At 47.8% G+C, this 13,439-nt stretch overlaps 1 protein-coding gene across 1 annotated transcript in view; it reads right to left on the bottom strand.

Annotated features, from left to right (window-relative positions):
- Positions 1-13,439, bottom strand: part of LOXL2 (lysyl oxidase like 2) — a 119,032-nt gene that overhangs the window by 80,157 nt on the left and 25,436 nt on the right. The gene's annotated exons all lie outside the window — the stretch shown is intronic.

Genomic DNA, 13,439 nt, shown 5'->3' with positions numbered 1-13,439 from the left:
AAGGCAATGCGCCGCGGGTGCGCCCGGGCACGTTCCGCCCAGCTCCGCTCAGCGTCGCCGGGCGCAGCCCACCCACGCCGCGGCGACCTCCCCGGGCACAGCAAGCTGAGAGGCGCCTTCGGAACGGGCCTTCCCGCGCTCCCCCCGGCAGGCAGAGCCGCGGAGGAGGAGGGGTGGGGGCGCTGCTCTGCTCTGGTGGGCGGGGCTTCTTGGAAATTTCGGGGGGGGCTGGGGCCCCGGAGCCCCCCCGAAGATTACGCCGGTGGCCTACAAGCTGGGAGCCTGGAGAGAAATGGAATGCTGATGTGAGAAAGGAGCTCAGGAATAGCTGGTCACGTTACAGTGTCCGCTGCCCAGCATGTGTTGGCCTAAGAGCTGGTGGATGATTTGCAGGGGGAAGGTAGATTTGCTGTGGGGATTCCTTGAGAGCTGCTGACATTGTGCCGGTTTCCTAAAAATGGCATCAGTGAATCAACACCTGCCTGATTTTTCTCTGCTGGGCCAACACAGCTTCCAAGATACGGTAATCTGTTTTATTTATGTCTTTACTGCCTGCTGCAGCACATCTAGTTTTGCTACTACCAATCAGATTGTTGTAATTCATCATCTCTCAGACTTTCCTCTAGTCCCAACCAGATGCCTTTTAGCAGTTATATGGATGCATATTCACATAAAAACACAATTTTTGCAATTTTGGGTTACCGACAACCTGGAGGGGGGAAATGCCCTGCCCCTTTAACAGAAGCTTGATGGCAATTTACTTAGCAGATGAGATTATTTACCTCCATGCCAGAAAAAGCATCAGCTACACATTTCCACACTCTAAGCCTCTGTTAAAGCGGCAAGTCATTTCTTCCCTTCCAGGTTGTTGGCGACCCAAGTACAATTGCAAAACAATGTGAGTGGACTGAGCAAACCACAGCCGATGAGTCTTCAGAAGGGAATCCCAATTGCAATGTTAAACGCATCTACACCCACAGACTTACATCACTGGGAAAGCAGCCAGGGACCTGCCGGGGCTGATAAGCCCCATGTGAGATATTTCCACTGGAAGTTTGTTCCGTGCCAAACTATTAATAAGCCAGGAAAGAGATCCCCTCTCATCACTTATGTGCCTTCTCCTGCTACCCAATGCTCCAGTTTGAGGGCAGCTTCACAGACTGACAAGGATGGGCATTTATGAGGGCCCAAAGCACAACCCAGGGGCCACCGCACCAGCCACGACAGCATCCTCACATTGCAAGGCTGGGTGCAAAGGTTCCCATTTTACCTGCCTCTTCGAAGTTAAGGGACCCACTCAGTGTGTCCTACCCAAACTCCACCCCACCATCTGCAAGATGGCAAATCCGCAAATCCAATCCTAACCATTGTTTTACGACATCAACAATTAACACTGCAATCCTAAAAAGAGCTAACATCCCTCTAAGCCCACTAAGACCAATAGGCTTAGATGGGTGTACCTCTGTTTAGGATTGTGGTGTAAAGTCCATGAGAATCCAAAAGTCCATGGGAGCCGTGACTGTGGAGCCCAGGATCGTGTTGCAGCTCAAACTGCAGGCTAAAAGGCCCATAAACACGAACAGCTGGCATGGGTATATAGCCCCCAATATGCCAGTTCGTTCCTAAATCCATGTTCTACCTTGGGGTCACACAGATGACTTCTTTTGACTGTTGAGTTTACGGTGGGTCTGCACTGATATCAACTGTTCTAACCAGCAGCCAGCCAAGCTGTCCCTTCATTAATGATCCTGTAATTAAGTTGTCTGTCACAGGGTCAGCTCACGTCTGCTCCTGACTACACAACAAATACACGTTTGAGTCTTATGATAAGCTTCAATACAGCAATGCTTGTGTGAATGCAATGATTTAGAATCATAGAATTATAGAATCATAGAGTTGGAAGGGACCTCCAAGGTCATCTAGTCCAACCCCCTGCACAGCGCAGGAAATTCACCCCAAAGTGGCAATCAGCATTTCCCTGGGCATAAAAGAAAGGGCCATGTCTCAATGGAAGCAGGTATTTTGGAGCATCCACACAAAGTCATCCCTTAACTGTCCTCTTTCCATGTTTTCCCTCACTTTGCTGCAAGCTTTCCCATTCTTTGGTTCAATCGTTTGTTTTTTTTAAAGATTGCAGTCAAAGCATATTTGCATGCAATGTTCCCTCTAAGCTGAGTTACTGTGAGCTAGCTCACAGTTTTTCAGCCTCCAGCTCACACATTTTTGTCTTAGTTCAGGAAGGACAGCTCCAGAGCAAACTAATTTATGCAGCAGCCACATTGCTCGCTCACAACTGTAATGCCAGTAGCTCACAAAGTAGAATTTCTGCTCACAAGGCTCCACAGCTTAAAGGGAGAATTGTTTGCTTGCCATGTGGATGGGGAAGGTGTACATCTCTGCAGGTCCCTTCTACATCACTATCATTTTCATTGCCTTCGTCCCTCATGGTCACCATTTTCTCCACATTACCTGAAGGCTTTCTCATGCTTAAAAAAATGTCAGTAATTGACATATCCCTATAGTGGTAAAGTGTAGTGATATGTCAGTCACAGATTTCAAACAAGAACAACAGGTTAGTTACCAAAAGTAACGGATACATCGCTATAGCTTAAAATTGGCCCCTTGTACATCTATGCTCACTTCTCCCATTATACTCCCCTGTAAACATGTACACTCTTCAGATAGCCCCCTCTTTAAGGTGCCCTCCCTTAGGACTGTACTCACAGCCACAGTGAGATCACAAGCCCTTTCCAAGGGGAGATTTGTGGTGGTAAGGGGGGGGGTTGGAATGGCAGGCACGGGGGGGGACGAACTGAAGTAATAAAAATTCAGAGAAAACTATACTCTGGACACTCCACTGTCATCCTTGGTCTACAACTTCTCAGTAACTCCCACTGGGAAACTATACACAGGAACTCTTCTTTGCAGATTCTACCTTAAGATCTGCTGGTTGGAAGCATTTGGTACGCTGCAGAATAATTGGATATTTGTGCTGTCTGTGCTCAATCTGATTGTAGGGTGTGGTCCCAGAGCCTCTATTTATTCACCATCATTCCTTTATTCCTGTCCCCACACAACACCCCCTCCCACAACAACCATTGCACAAGGACACTCCTAGAACATCCCCAAGCACCCCTGTTTTTTGAGGCCTCTACTTTGTTCCTGGGCATGCATAGGGTCACAATCTGTCTGTGGTGGAGCTAAAGGAGTAATGTATCCGGTAATTCATTCAACATTGGGAGTAATATGTGTTGGAAGTGAAGGTCTTTGCACTGTCTCTTAGCCTCAGACTTCAGAGGAGTATAAAGAGAGAGAGAGAGGCCAGGATCCTGATCATCCTTCCATTCTTCTGCTCTGCTACTATCCCTTTGATATGTAGACTGCTAATCTTAGGGAATCTTCCTCCCTTCCAGCTTGACACCTTCGGTCCACACTATGCTAGACTTCTCCATCTTGGCACCATGAGGGCAGGACATGATTTTTGCATCTCTATCCATCCTAATTAGTTAGACTAGATTAGAATCCTATCTCTACTCTACTCTACTCCAGTCTAGAATGGAGCTCCGTCTGTAACTTTGTTTCTTGTCACCCCACACAAATCAGATAGACTCTGCTGCGTTATGTCCCTTGAGCACTCTGATAACCCAAATAATCCTTCACTATGCAGAAAATTGATATGAGAGAAATTGTACTCACTAGAACAGAGTCATTCTGTGACTGAGGTGGGTAATGAGTACAAGACAGAAAAGGAAAGGGTTTGCATCAAGCGTGCACTATGAATTTCATTTCTCTAAAGTATTGGGTAGCCACTGCAGAGGTACCTTTACTAAAGGACACACTCAAAGACACACTCTTTTGTAGAAAAAGCCCAGCAGGAACTCATTAGCATAATAGGCCACACCCTGACAGTGCAGCTCATTAGCATTTTAGGCCATACCCATGTCTTTCCTTGGCTTGCCCGGGTGCCCTGCGGCTGTGGGGAGCCCGGGCAAGACAGCCCTTGAAGGTATGGGAAGGCAGTTTAAACTGCCTCCCCTTGGCTTGCCCGGGGGCCCGTGGCTGCGGGAACCCAGGCAAGCCCCCCCCCCTTGAAGAGAAGAGAAGGGAAGTTTAAACTGCCTTCCCTTGGCTTGCCTGGGCGTCCCACGGCTGCGGGGCGCCCGGGCAAGCCAGCCCTTGGACAGGCCAAGGAAGGCACGGGGAGGCATTTAAATGCCTCTCCGATCCTTCCAGGGGCTCCCCTGGCCCACCCGCCTCAGAGTCGATGGGGGGCGGTCGCTCTCCAGGCTTTCCATCTGTAGCCGCCTATTATGCTAATGAGTTCCTGATGGGTGTGGCCAACTTGGGAGCCAGCCGGAACTCCGTTCCTGTGCGTTCCTGCCCAAAAATAGCCCTGAATAGATCTATCACTCAGTGTCCAATAGCCAATAAATGAAACTAATTCCCTACTTAGAGCCAGTATTCTTAATAGTCAGATGTTGGAGTCAAATTCAATGTCTAACATTGATCATGCCCAGATTGTAAGATTCATGTGGACATTTAGTTATTCATAGCTAAAAATGGTTCTTTGGCCTGATCCAACATGGCAGATTCTATGTTCAAAGGAATGGCTACACTAGAGGGCATTAGATGTGTTGTGATCCAGTGCTATGCCCCATGTACACCACTACCGTAACAAGATCTGCCCACATATGGAATTCAGAACCACAAAGACGTTTTGTTTGCAAATTTCTTGCTGCTGTGGTTTGATTATATTTAGTAGCAAGACCTATATTAAGCAGAGAAAAGGGCAGAGTCAACAACAAATATTTTTAAAGGGATATTTGGGGGGAACTCTTTAAAAATCCTCCTGTGTATAAATTTTTAAATTATAGTAGGGTCCTATTCCTACGTCCATTCAATTGCTGGATGAGGTGGTCAAGTGGTAATGAGTATATTATTTTAAACTATGTTTAGACAACATTGAGTAGTGGTGACACAAACACTGTGAAAACGTTAGTTCTGTAAAGGTTAAGGCAGAAACTGTATCCTAAATTCAGACCCATAAGCGAACTCCTGACAAAAGAGGTCCAAATGCTGAAGTTGGATCTTGCACAAACTGTGTACATTTTTAAGTTGCTACTCAACATTTGGTTCAATATATGCAGTTAAATATCTTGGAATAAAATTCAGTGGTTCATTCAGTTGACATTTAACTGGCTAGCTGTTCCAACTTGTGGAGGCTCCTGAATCTAAGGAAGCAAGGGAGGAGATGGGTACCTTTGCTTGTTCCCTCTGCCCACAGCACAGAGTTGAGCCCAGGGGCCAGTTATTCTCTGTGGTTTTATTTTCTCTCTCTTTGGGCTGATTTCCACATTGTGAGATACATATGTTGAGCCAAGGGTCCCCACTCTGTGTCCTGTGTAACAGTCACACACAAATTCCTCAGTTCCCACATGTAATGTGCTTGATTCAGAAGGGCAGGGATGGGGGAATTATGTCATGCTGATGGTTTTGCCATAGAGCTGAGGGGATCCTAGAGCATCATGCTAATGTGATGATGTCACTTCCAAGCAGGGGTCATTTCGTAGAAAAAGAGCTAGGGGAACTCATTAGCATAACTCATTAGCATATGCCACACCCCCTGACATCAGGGGCCCGGCGGTGGACCTGCAAGGCCAGCGGGAGTGCGAGGAAGCCCCGCCAAGGCCCTCCCTGGCCCCAGGCAGGCAGGGGTGGGGAGAGGCGGGGAGGAAGCAACTTACCCTCCCTCTTCTCCTGCCTCCTCTTGACTGAATGAGGGCTGGAAGCGGGGCGGCCGGAAGCAGGGGGTGGGGCTTCGTCATATGCCCTGCGCTCTGCACCTCACCTGGGGGAACTGCGTTCCCCCGCGTTCCCCCCCGAAATGACCTCTGCTTCCAAGTATATGTGATGACTCATTCTTTCCTTCCATTTCCCCACTGCTGCCTTGTATTCATTTTCTTCTTAAAATTGGGCCCTTCCTTTATATGTGACGGGCTGGCCCACAATTTTTTAAAAAAACAGGTCTTCTATTCAGAATCTGATTTGCTGGCCTTTGTGTCAATCACGAAGCCACCTCCATGCACCCTGGAGCAGGTTTTAAAGTGGAAAAGATGGGTGGGGAGCCCTAAACAAAATAAACAAGCAAAAAGGAAAAAAAACACAATAACTTAAACAGACAGTCTTACCAGTTACTGGAAAAACCTTCAGACACAAAACAGATGGTGTGCTTGAATCACGTGTGTGTGTGGAGGCAGGGGGAGGAACAGTTTTAAAGCCAGGCACTGTACACATGACAGTACAGAAGCAAAGGCAGAGCTGCAGTGCTGCTAACCCTCATTACCGTTTACAAGTATGTCTGCATGCAGCCTTAGTCTTCAGGATGCTCCTGGACTCTAGATATAATCCTGCTGTGACAGCTGTGGAGAGCAGAGCATGGAACGACTCCCACAGACGTTCAGTATGGCATCCCCTTCCTTGGTAATGTGCACCCAAAGCAAGTCAAGACAAACCCAGGGAGGCCTTTCCACACTTTCCCAAGGAAAACCCAGCAGCTTGATCTCCCCACATGGCTCAGTGGGGAAGCAGGGGAAAACAAGCTGCCAGATGCTTCTAGAGAAGCCACGGATAGGGTAACTTGAGTAATTTGAATTTCCTGGCTGCATTGGACTGCACTTGTGACGGCAGTGCTCCCAGCCCAGTGGAGGAGAGGCTTATAATGGAGAGCTGCGAGAACCCCCCTGCATCCATCTTCCCACCGGCCCAAGGTGCAAGACTGCTGTTTTTGCAGACAAGGAGGACATACAAAAGGTCAAATAATTCTTCTAATGATATACCCTCCATCCAGGGAGAACACTGTTTTCAGAAACAGACTGAATCCACAGGTTGCCTTTCCCCCTTCTTTAGCATTAATGAGATACTGTCTGAGCATTTAGATGAAACACACTTTTTCCCTGGGCAGCGGCACTCCCTTCTTCAGAATTAATGCAGTGTCACTGAAGCTCCACAGCAAAGCTAAGCAAACACTTTCCCTCTCAACCTTGGAAAAATTGAGAAAATGTTGGTATTTGCGCAGACAGAGGCATCAGGCTAATTTGGATGAACCAATAACACAGGAATTTGGCCGTTTTGGAAGAGCAAAAACACTTTTTTTAATGCCAAAGGACCTATTAATTTGCTCATCCTTAATTTATTTTGGTATTTATACTCTGCTTTTCTCCCTAAATGGAGACCAAGAGTGGCATACAACATCCTTCTTCCCTCTTCCGTTTTATCCTCACAACAACAACAACAACAAAAATGCTGTGAGGTAGGTTAGGCTGAGAGAGGGTGACTGGCCCTAGACCATCCAACAAGCTTCCATAGCAGGTTATGGAATGTGGATACAAACCTCCACGTGAAGCCTGCTGGGTGACCTTGGGCCAGTCACAGTTGTCTCAGAACTCTCTCAGCCCCACCTACCCCACAAGGTGCCTGTTGTGGGGTGAGGCAATTGTAAGCGGCTCTGAGACTCCTTAAGGAAGAGGAAGGTGGGGTATAAAAACCTACTCTTTTTCTTCTTCACCCAGAGAGCTTCCATAGCAGGATAGAGAATGTAGATACAAACCTGGGTGTTCCAGATCCTAGTCCAGCCACTACATCACACAGTAATGGTGAATGGAGGGGGGGGGGCACAAGGGCCATTTTAGGTCTCAAGCTCAAACGAGGCCTCAATTTTAGACACTTTTTTGGCGCATTTCACAACTTGTTTTCATATACATCATTCATCATCATTCCTGGTTTTCAGTAGGGCTGGGGGGTGGGGCTGGGGGTGGCTCAGGAATTCGAAGTGGCTCAGGCGTCTCTGGACTTCTAAAAGGACCTGCACCAGGCCTGTAGCTTTGGTGGGGCTATTGGGGGCTCCGCCTCCTTCCTTAAATGGCCTCCTGCTTGTTAAAGGACCTCCCTCCTGCAAGATTTAAAGGGCCCTCCAGCTGATCCGCAAGCCTCGTGCTCCCCACTGATCAGCTGAAGGGCCCTTTAAATCTTGCGGGAGGGGAGGGAGAGGGGCGGGTGCCACTACCCCCTTCTTTATGGCAAATAATGGCAGTCCCACCAGGGAAAAGAAAATTGCCTCCCAAGCCACAAATTCCTGGCTAAGGGCTTGACCTGTACATAAGTGTCACAGAGAGCACCACCTACTCTTTGGTGCTTTATATCAGTCGAACAGGGCCATCCCTATGCAAGAGACCAGCATCTTCTATACAGATGGGTGGGAGACGGGCAGCAGATCTCTGGATCTCAGTCAGAGAAATATATTTTTCAATACCTGCTACAAGAAGAAGAGGAGGAGGGGGAGGAGGAGGAGATTGGATTTATACTCCACCCTTCACTACGTGAAGGAGTCTCAGAGCACCTTACAACCCCTTTCCCTTCCCCTCCCCACAACAGACACCCCGTGAGGTAGGTAGGGCTGAGAGAGCTCTCTCGAGAACTGCCCTTGAGAGAATAGCTCTGAAAGAAAAGACTGACCCAAGGTCACACCAGCAGCTGCATGCAGAGGAGTGGGGAATCAAACCCAGTTCTCCCAGATTAAAGTCCGCGCTCTTGACCACTACACCAAACTGGAGATGTTTACTGCTTGAGCAGAGCTACACTGCTCCCATATGCTCCATCCTGTTCTAGTTCATCAGACATGAACAGTCTCTTGGCTCCTTTGGGGAGGGCGATAGAACACACACTTTGTATGCACAAGGTCCCCAAGTTCCATTCCTAGAATCTCAGCTGCAGGGCTCTGAAAGGAGGGGTCAGCTGGCTCAGTGGTAGAGCATCTGCTGGCATGCAGAAGGCCCCAGGCTCAGGCCCCAGCATCCTTGGTTAAAGGGGTCAGGTAACAGGTGATGTGAAAGTCCAGGACCTGAGATCTTAGACAGCCACTACCAGTCAGAGTGACCTTGATAAACCAACTTGACAAACCATCTCAGGTACCGGATATTGGGAATGGTCTTTCTGTAATTGAGTCCTTAGAGGTCTACTGCGAGTCAAAGCGGGCAATTCTGAGCTGGATGAACCAATGTTCTGACTTGGTATAAGCAGGGGTCATTTCCTAAAGGAGCGCACAGGAGCAGAGCTCTGGCAGTAAAGTGCCCAGGGGGCGGGCACATGCAACAAGCCCCACCCCCTGCTCCCAAGAGCCCTCAGTCAGAGCAAGAAGCAGCCAGGTAAGTTGCAGAGCCCCCCCCCCCCCGGCCCCCTGGCCCAAAACAATCCAATTTAAGACCAAGTTTTATTCAGGTACAAGCTCTCCCTCCTCTGCGAGGACAGATCTGCATGTCCCCCCCCCAATAGCTAGCAATCCAAAACAGTCCAGTGGAGCCTGAGCAGTGGGTGTTGCCTTCTGACACACTTCCGGTGATGTCAGGGGGTGTGGCATATGCAAATAAGTTATGCTAATGAGCTATGCTAATGAGTTCCTGCACCTCTTTTTCTACGAAATGACCCCTGGGTATAAGGCAACCATACATTCACTTTGATGGCCGCATGCCAGGTTTGCAGTGTTGCCAGGGGAAGCTGGGGCAACATTAATTACATAAGTAAGAAATTTATTCTTACTGTCACTACCTCTCATGAGGTGCCTGAAGCAGAAAAATTATTCTTGCTGTTCCTTCTCTCTTTCGGGGCTTGAAGCAGAAATGGGAGGTACCACTTTGGTTACTTCCTTACTGGTATTCTGTACTGGGCTCATACCAGCACACTTTCATCGCTAATGGTGGTGTTGCATTGGGAACCCTAAGCATCTTGCATCTTTGGGAAGGGACATAACAGTATTTAATGCAGCCAGTATTTCCTGGCTAGGAATGAGCTGTGGGCTCTTTGAAAGCTTTAAACATCTGTATTTTTTTAATTACATGTTTCTGTTCCTTGTTCCTGTGTCTCCAGGGATAGGATAGTGGGCTAAATATCCAAATAAGTAAAAACTGCACAGCACAACAGCATATGATGAGTCGATAATGGTTTACACTACAATGAGTGGTAATAGCTTAAGCAGCTGTGTGGCCGGGGCTTGTCTGCAACTGTCAGCTTTTCCATTACAAAAAATAAAATCCCTCTGGTGTCAAGGAATGGGAATCTGAAGGTTATACACACACACACACACAAAATATATAATATGAAGTTTGTGTGTGCGTGCAAGGACAGCAACTTCAGTAGGAGCTGAAAGAATTACTATTTCAAGAGAACAAAAGACGGAGTCTGTAACATAGGCATGGAAGACGTGACGTAAGGAAAACAGGTATGGGTCTGTTCTATAGATAGGCTGAGCATTTTGCAACGGAAAAGTTACTGTCGGGTTTTCTTTACTTCCTCTTATACATGAGTGAAACGTTTAGAGCCCATTTTGAAAAGCATGTGTCCATTGGAGAAGGGAGTGCTGAAGACATTGGGGATTCTGTAGACAACTCTTTTTCGTTTACAAATCCCCAGGTTTAGAAGCAAAGAAAAAGAAGCAGAGTACAATTAGCATGCTGTGTTAGTTAGTTCCACAGAAGAATTCTGTCCTATCCACAACTTTTGTCCCTAGATTGGCTCTTAGGTCAAAAATAAGTTCTCCTGGGGAAGAATCAGGAAGTGGTCTAGTCCCCCAGTTCTCCCTGAGGCACACTCTGTACTTGCATTCGTGTTACCCAATAAACTTGGGTTCACCAAGTTCACATGTTGTTGTGATCTAAACAATCCAAAAAGGTCTAAAAGTTAAATTGAACATAAAATAGCGTGACCTGTTCCCAGGCTATCTCATAGCACAGAAGGACAAACATCGGCGCAACTCACACCAAACCAACTGGCTGCTGGTGAAGCTATGCTGAGAGAAATGAGTCATGTATCCTCTCCCCCAATCTCTCCCCCAGTCTAACTGAGGATTTAGCTTATTCTCCTCATCTCCACCCACCCTCTCAAAGTGGCTGGATATTGCAAGTTCCTAGGAATGTTCAGGGGCCACCGTAAATTGGTTAATCAGAGCAGAATGGACACCGCCCCAAATTAGTCCCCTGAACTTTAATCCTTCACAAATGAAAAAGCAGAGGCAGAGAAGGCTGGCTTGCATGATTAATATCTGAAGCATCCCAGAATGTGAAATGACCTCTGTCTAGACTGATGCATGTTTTCCCTCAGCCTCTGTTCTGAGAATTCACATAAGGCTCTGGGGAGGCCTTCGACTGCCAAAGCCATCTTGGACATTCCAGGACCTCCTTCTTATACTGAGCTGTCCCCGAGAAGCCTACCAGGATACAAGCAGCCTCCTAGTCATTCATGGGGATGAAAGGGAGAAGGTGAAAGACATTCTAACCTTGCTAAGTCTTTCTTTAATACAAAACATCATATAAAACAGATGTTTTAACCTGAATCAGGCCAAGTAGCCCAGTATTGGTGACATAACTACATACTAACATATGAACATAAGAACAAAAGAGAAGCCAATGCTGGATCAGGCCAATGGCCCATCCAGTCCAACACTCTGTCACACAGTGGCCAAAAATACCAGGTGCCATCAGGAGGTCCACCAGTGGGGCCATCCCACTGTTGCCCCTCCCCCAAGCACCAAGAATAGAGAGCATCACTTGCCCCAGACCGAAAGTTCCTATCTATACCTTGTGGCTCCCCCAGTTCCTCCTCCGGTCTATGTGATCCACACACTCTTACAAGTTCTTTACTGGGGGTTCCAGGAGCGCAAGGCAAAATTTGGATCAGGACTGTGGCAAGCACAAGATAGGATTTGCCTCCCCCCCTAAGCCATTAGCCTGACCTGAAAATGGTGTGTGGGGGAGCAATTTGCCTTATTTGGGGATTCCACAAGTGCTGATGGCTTAAACAAAATTTCCACAGTGGGGCAAATAACACTCCCCTGGGGCCATTTCAAGTCAAGAAAATGGCATGAGGAAGGGAGGCCCAAGCACTCTTTTTTCTTTCCCTGCACAGTCCCAATATGAATCAGACCCCATGCGCCTACAAATGGAGACCGATTTCACACAAGAGCTGTGCTGCGGTTGCGCCTCCCTTTGCCTTGCTTCTATTGGTCAATATCCCACTCGAAGCCGCATTTTGACCCGCAGCTTTGTCCGATTTCCCCCGCGGTTTTGTGATCCTGTGTTTTGAGGATTACAAAACCGCAGGGAAAATCGGGCGAAGCCACGGGTCAAAATGCGGCTGTGCGGCTTCGAGTGGGAAATTGACCAATAGAAGCAGGGCAAAGGGAGGTGCGACCGCAGCACAGCTCTTGTGTGAAATCGGTCTGAGTTCCCAGCAGGGAATTTGCAAATGCACATGTGACTGATGGTCTTCATGGCAGAGCTGAACCTGACTCGAGCCATGTGTACTGTACAGCTAAGCTCTTAACTGTTAGCAGCTTTCCCAGGTTCCCAAACACCTGCTACTTGAGATCCTTTAAAATGGGCAATGCTGGGGGATTAGCCTGGGGCTTTCTGCATGCAAAGCATGTTTTTCATGAATCCATGACAGCCCTGGCCCATTCAGTGGCTTGGGCTTGAGAAGGGAGGAGGCATTGCTGTGATGTTTAGACAAAGATAGAAACTCAGACTCTTACAGCACAATCCTATGCAGTATTAGTCCAGTCTGAGCCTTCTGTTTTCAGTGGGTTTAGACTGGGTTAATTCTGTATAGGACTGTATAGGACCCTTTGAGCTAGCCACAAATGAAGAAAAGCAAGCATTTTTATAAGCATATGACTCCTCTGGAACAGGGAGGTCATTTAACGCCTGTAAACTGTTGAGCAGTTTTCATTGCTTTGTTCTGTGTCCATATAATACCGTAGTGTGTCCCCCCCCGCATTGTTCTTCTGTTTTTGGAATCCAGCTCTGTTGCACTGCTTGTTGTACATATTATACTATTATGTTGTTTTAGTTCAATATTCTCCAATCTTGTAGTGCACTGTTTTGTTCACTGTTGAGTATAATGCCTTTATACTTCCAGGGGTAGCCGTGTTGGTCTGCGGTAGAACCGTTAGATTCGATTCCAGTAGCACCTTAGAGATCAACGTGATTTTCAGGGTAGGAGCGTTCGAGTGTCAAAGCCCCCTCTGTCAGGCAAAGAGCATTGACTCCCGAAAACGTATACCTTGAAAATCTTGTTGGTCTCTAAGGTCTCGAATCTGTCTTCATACTGTTCTTCTTGCATTTAACCAGGGGTCATTTCCTGCAGGAGCGCACAGGAGCGGAGCTCCGGCAGTAAAGAGCCCAGGGGGCAGGCACATGCAACAAGCCCCACCCCCTGCTCCCAGCAGCCTTCAGTCAGAGCAAGAAGCAGCCAGGTGAATTGCAGAGCTCCCTCCGGCTCCCCGGTCCAAAACAGTCCAGTGGCACCTTTAAGGCCAAGTCTTATTCAGGTACAAGCTCTCCCTCCTCTGCGAGGACAGATCTGCATGTCCCCCCCCCCCCCAAAACACACCA

The sequence above is a fragment of the Gekko japonicus genome, unplaced genomic scaffold (assembly GCF_001447785.1).
Source record: "Gekko japonicus isolate JY-2015 unplaced genomic scaffold, Gekko_japonicus_V1.1 scaffold1154, whole genome shotgun sequence".
Taxonomy (NCBI): domain Eukaryota; kingdom Metazoa; phylum Chordata; class Lepidosauria; order Squamata; family Gekkonidae; genus Gekko; species Gekko japonicus.
Note: the sequence above shows the minus strand (reverse complement) of the source record. Positions and strands in the feature narration are given on the sequence as shown.